The sequence below is a fragment of the Arachis ipaensis genome, chromosome B07 (assembly GCF_000816755.2).
Source record: "Arachis ipaensis cultivar K30076 chromosome B07, Araip1.1, whole genome shotgun sequence".
NCBI classification, from domain to species: Eukaryota; Viridiplantae; Streptophyta; class Magnoliopsida; order Fabales; family Fabaceae; genus Arachis; species Arachis ipaensis.
Genome location: NC_029791.2, coordinates 95,817,594 through 95,824,303, shown reverse-complemented (window position 1 = coordinate 95,824,303; position 6,710 = coordinate 95,817,594).

The window sequence follows — 6,710 nt, the reverse complement described above, 5'->3', positions numbered from 1 at the left end:
CCTAAATTCCTAATCAACCAGAACTAAGTGACTAATCTACAGGAATAATATACAACAATAATCTACTAACTTACTAAGAATAATATACAACAGCAACCAACATATATAACAGATAATCAACAATCAACAATCTAACAACAATAGATAATCAATGTAAGAACCGAAATAAATGCTTTAATAAAATAATAATTTAACTGCCCAGAATTAGGAGTGTTCATGGGTCGGGTGAAACCGGGTTTGATGTGACCCAGACCCGACCCGAAATATACACCGGGCCTATTTATTAGACCTGAACCCGGCCTTAGACCCGATGAAACCTATATACTTTCGAGCCACGATTATACCGGGTAAAAACCGGGTGAAAACCGGGCCCTTAACATTACATTACCTTGATACTTTCTTATAAGCTAGCATGTGAAAATATCCAAATTTTCAAGACTCCAACCATTATTTGACATGGTAAAATTCATTTAGAAAAATATAACAAGAACCAACTCTTCTCTAAAATTAAAGCATATCCATAATCAATACTAATATTGTCTAATAACACCAAATATTTAAATCAATACAAATAATATAATATTATGCATTTGTCTAAAATCTTATACATTTTAAACATAAAACATTAACATATAGTCTTATAATAACTAATAAAACAAACATTAAGGTTTACAATACTTAAATTTCACATAAGAATAGCTATCATCCATCACTAATAACACAAAATATTAATTGTGTATGATGACCGGGCCACCGGGTCGAGTTCGGGTGACCCGAGCCATGGCCCAGACCCGACCCAAAATAATGACCGGGTCTATTTTTGAGACCCTTACCCGGCCCTAGACCCGGTGAAATCACACCAAATTAGCCCCTAAAGTGTTCGGGACCGGGCCGAGTCTTCGGGCCGGGCTGAGCCATGCACACCCCTACCCGGAATAGGTTCAAAAATATAGAAATGATATTTTGAAAATAAAAAGATGAAATTTGAATTCAATGAATTTTTCTAAGTGGGAAAATGTATCTTTTACGGAGAATTTTTGTAAAAATGCGTACCGACACTTAAGCCGATAGTACCTACTATAGTCTGACCATAACCGCGTATTGAGAAAAATAAGATTTTAAAAATTGAATTTATTGTTTTGAAAGAATAAAAATAATTTAGAATTAAAAACCGAGCACTAATTTTAAAGATTTTGGCCCAAAGTGGACCAAACGGATCTAAAATGCTAACGGGTTGGACCGGGCCCAAGTTGGGCCAACATATATGAATGCCAATTAATGAGAATTCAGCTCATTTTACCCTAGAAACAAAGAAAGGGGGCACTGAAGTGAAGAGAGGAAGAGAGAATGAGATTTCACTATTAACTCCTCCTTCATTTGGCCATAACTTGAGTTACAGAGCTCTGTTTGACAAGCCGTTTACGGTCACGCAAAGCTCTCACCGAGCCCGTCATTTCTAACTAAGCTTTGCTGGTAAGAACTCGCATCTCCTACTCCAGTTTTCTGCCCTAAGTAATTTTGCATTTTACGTTTGGTTTTTGAGTAGATTTTGTGATTTTGGTTGTTTATGGGTGATCTAGCATTGGAATATTGTTGGACTTTCTCCTAATATTGTTGGATAAGGTAAGTCTCTTCAAACCCTTGTGTTTAGTTATTTTGTGAACCTTCGATTTGATGTCGGTATGTTGTATAATGTTAGATTGAGTTTTGGTGTTTATTGGAGTTGGTTTGAGGCTTTTGGATCGAGCTTGGTGGCTTCATTTTTGGTGTTTGGTGCATTTTGGAAATCGACCAAGGTATGGTTTCAATTTTCTCTATGTAATATGTAATATGTAATATGTAATATTTCTGGATTGAAATGGTTGTTGATAATTGTTGGATTGATGGTGTATGATGATTTTGATGAAATTATGGTGTTGTTGTTAATGAATGATGTTGAGTATTGATACTGGGGTTGAATAATGATAATTGCGAGGATTGAAGATGAGATGGGATGAATGATGTTTATGATTGGTTGAATTGTGCAAAATTGTTGATATCGATATCTTGATTTGGAAGATTATTGATTTTTATTGAATTATGGTGGAAAGATTGAGTGAAATAGAGGTTGAGTTTATTGAAGTGTAATGGAATGGTAAAATGTAGAATGTGGTAGTGTTTTATGATGAAATTGGATATGTTTTGGTTTGGTTTGGTTTTGGAATTTGGAAACTAGAGAACTTTGATGTTTTGTGTTAAACTTGATTTTTGGTAAACTTTAGCGAATCATAACTTGAGCCTTAGACATTGAAATTGAACGATTTTTATTTTAAATTAAAGATGATTTTAAGAGCTTTAAAATGATATAAAGTTTGAGGAAAATAAATTTTTGTAGAGGAAGTTATGAGCGTTTAAAGTTTGGTATAAAAATCTGATTTCTGCAGCTTTAAGATTTTTCTAAGTTCATTACAGCATGTGTACGCAACCTAGTACACGCGACGCGAGCATTCCATTCGGGTTAGAACACTCGCGTATGCAATCAGGGTGCCACGTACGCGGACACGTTCTTTTTCAACGTGTGCGTACGCACGGCAAGGGTGTGCGTATGCACAGACCCTGTTTTGCAGAAAAATGGTTTTTCTTTGGTTTCAAGGGTTTTCTAGCTTTCTAAACTTTTTTTAATTACTGTTTAAGGCTAATATCTAGCATTTATGTCTTAAGACAAATAGAGAAGAGTCAGTGACTTAAATTGGTGAAATTCTATATGAGTTTAGAAGATGGAGACTTAGGTTTCTAAAGTTGTGAGTGAGCCGTTGGAGTACTATATTGATGATGATTATGAGAACTTAAAAGTTGATGATAAACTTGTGAAATCAAGGATGAAATGATGGTTATGACGAGTCGGGGACTCGGAGATGAATGAGAAAATTATTGAGTACTAAGAATGATCACTTAAACCTATTGATGTATACTGATATTATTGAGACGCTATATGCCTGGCAAGAACGGTTGGTTAATCCCGCTATTCGAGGTCGTGGCATCAGCATAAGGACGGTGGTTAATCTCGCTTACGTTGAGATGTGAGGGCTGGGGTGGTATCCTGCTCGCATAACCTTCTCTGCTACATGAGTGTGCAAGGCCTATATCCCTGGCATGGCAGATTTCTCTGTTGCATGAGTGTGCAGGGACTATATCCCTGGCGTGGCTGAAAGGCTACATCCGGGAGGATGTGTCGGGTTGATATTTATAGACCAACAAGTGATATCATGAGTCAATAGGAAAGGCATTCATCATATGTATCTTCTACCTGTTTATTTGCTTTGCTTAATTTCTGTTATGCCTAAATGAACCACATATTTACTTGCTAATTGTTCTACTTTTTGTAGATGTACTTTACTGTGCTTTACTTGTCTGCATTACTTGTGTTTCTGCTGGAATTGAGGAGGTTCGGTAGGCAGTGACGATGGGATCGCATGGAGGTTAGGCTGGCAAAGGCTGTGGGACAGCGGTGCTATGTTAGTTAGAAATTTCTTAAGTTAGAATACCCTATTTACTGTTTAAGTTATTTATTTTGTTTTAAGCTTGAATATTCTGTATCGATGTGAAGTTTTAGGATTGCCTCTAGCGTCCCAAAATCTTATATCTTACATTATTGGGCACTGTTACCATACTGAGAACTTCCAGTTCTCATACCATATTCTGTTGTTGTTTTTCATATGCAGGTCGTAACCCACTTCGGTAAGTTGCGGAATGGTGACAGAGCGGAGGATCTTTTGCTATCTCTTTGTATCTTGATTATTTGTTGTAGTACTCTCTCTCACCTTTTTATTTTAGACTTTATCGCCTTAGAGGCTTGATTTGAGAGATAAGTTGTATAAGCTGTTTTAAACTTCTAAAACTCTTTTGTATTTCAGTTTGACTAGCTGACGCGTGGCATTATTGACCATGCATTGGGGGCCTTGTCGTTGATGAACTTCATTTTCATGTGGGGCATTTCCGACCCTTTCTGTTGAAAGAGAAATTATAAAAAAAAATTAGTGCATGTCCAACCGAAGCAGCCTTGGTTAATACTTAATAGTGATATTAGATATAAACAAATATAAGGGACGGTGTTGGATAAATTAATCTCCAAAAAATAAATCGTTCGTTAAATTTATTTTTGAATAATTTTTTAATTAAATTAATTCTTAAAATATTTAAAATTAATTGTATTTGTCTTTCTATTTTTAGGTTAATTTTTGTTAACAATTGACTACGTAAATTATTAAATGACAAATTACATAATATTTGATATGCACAAATAAATATTAGGTTATTGACAATTTTTGATACAACGCTGAATATTAAATTTTTTGCACCATTATTTAATTTTAGCAGTAGTTAATTAAGCAATGAAACTATCCTTACACAAGAGTATGAACCATCAGCCAATATGAAAAAATTTTCGAAAACCGAAACCCAAGAAAACAAGTCGTTAGTTGAAGAAATGGAAAATTTGGTTAAGATTATGGATGCTGGAATTGCAGCAGTATTGAACTATATTAAGGAGACAAATCCACAACAAAAATTAGAAGATATGCAGTCAAATTCGAACTCCCTTGATAAGTTCTAAATTCTAGTAAAATAAAAGCTAATAACAAAGAAGTTCAAAGAAAATGCTATTATTGGGCCATACATATAGAATATAATATGAATGGAAAAACCAATAAATATAAAACAATATTTTTACTAAACCATGATGACCAATGGGAGGAAATTAGATATTACTTTATGTCTTTGAAACCTAGAAAATTTATAGATAATTTAGTAAGTGCTTGTGTTGTAACATTAAAAGTTCTATTCTTTTTCTTATGAGTTCTTGTGTCATACATATAAGTAAGTTTGGAATTTTATTTTTATAGGTGATCTCTACAACGTGTGAAGTTCTAAACAACAAAAAATATAAAAAAATTTACAAAATTAATATATTGCATACTATTAGATATAGTGATAAGCTCTACTGCCATTAAAATTTTTCTTTATTAGATTCATATATTTTGGTGCTGTTTGGATATATTTTGTGTGTTTTTCTCAGTTAATTTTGGTGTTATTTTCATAATTTATGATATTTCAGAATAATATATTGATAAAGTATGGGATTAAATATATTGATAAAAAAAAACTAAGTCAGTCCTTAAAATTAATGAATTTAAAAAGTATCTATCTTTTTTGACAGAAAAAACTAACATCTCACCTGTAAGTTTTTATTTCTAAAATTTCTTAAATAATTAATGAAAATTTTTTTATTGTGTTATTTTGACTAAAATGTTGTGCTATTTACCCCAAATGTAACTATTGTCCCAAAGGCCACTGGTGGCTGTGCATTGCGTGTAAGTTCAAAAGAAAAAAATTTTGTGTGTTTGATCCCATGCATAAAGTTTATCCCTCCAAAAATAGAAGAAATATTAATAAATTTATTGTAAGTTGTTTAGATAAGTCATATTTGTGTTTGCTTTATGAATTCTCTAGTGTTAGTGTTTTTTATAATTCGTTTTTTGTATTTTTCAGAGCTTGATTATAATCCAAATGATAGTGTATGCTAGAGCATCACCTTTTGTAGTAGACAATAAAAAAGGACTTAAAAAAAACTTATATTTCGATTAATGGTCAAAGAACCAAGTATTCATGTTTTTATTACTATTTGCTATTACGATATTAATTAACATATTTTCCTAGGCTTTTCTACTACTTTGTTTGTTCATCCGTTATTGTTTGTCAGTTATTGTGCTATTTCACATATTTTATCACTTTTATTAGTCTATGAATGGAAGTCCGCTATGAGCATTAGTCTCTAAGACGGGTTATGTGATTATAATATACATTGTTTTTGTTGTAGGAGATGTAGCAGTCTCCCACTTACGTTAAGATGTGAGGACTGTGGTAGTCTCCTACTCACGTGATACAAATTGTATTGGTAAGTCGCTATGCGCTTTGGGCAAGGACTGTGGCATTCTCTTGCTTGTTAAGGTAGCGGTGCCAGCGTAAGAGTTGAGGCAGTCTCCCGCTTACGTTGAGATGTGAGAGCTGGGATTGTATCCCGCTCGCATAACCTTTTCTGTTGCATAAGTGTGCAGAGCCTATATCTTTGGCGTGGCAGATTTTTCTGCGGCATGAGTGTGCAGAGCCTATATCTCTGGCGTGGCAGAAAAGGCTACATCCGGGAGGATGTGTCGGGTTGATATTTATAGACCAACAAGTGATATCATGAGTCAATAGGAAAGGCATTCATCATATGTATCTTCTACCTGTTTATTTGCTTTGCTTAATTTCTGTTATGCCTAAATGAACCACATATTTACTTGCTAATTGTTCTACTTTTTGTAGATGTACTTTACTGTGCTTTACTTGTCTGCATTACTTGTGTTTCTGCTGGAATTGAGGAGGTTCGGTAGGCAGTGACGATGGGATCGCATGGAGGTTAGGCTGGCAAAGGCTGTGGGACAGCGGTGCTATGTTAGTTAGAAATTTCTTAAGTTAGAATACCCTATTTACTGTTTAAGTTATTTATTTTGTTTTAAGCTTGAATATTCTGTATCGATGTGAAGTTTTAGGATTGCCTCTAGCGTCCCAAAATCTTATATCTTACATTATTGGTACCATACACCATACTGAGAACTTCCAGTTCTCATACCATATTCTGTTGTTGTTTTTCATATGCAGGTCGTAACCCACTTCGGTAAGTTGGTGACAGA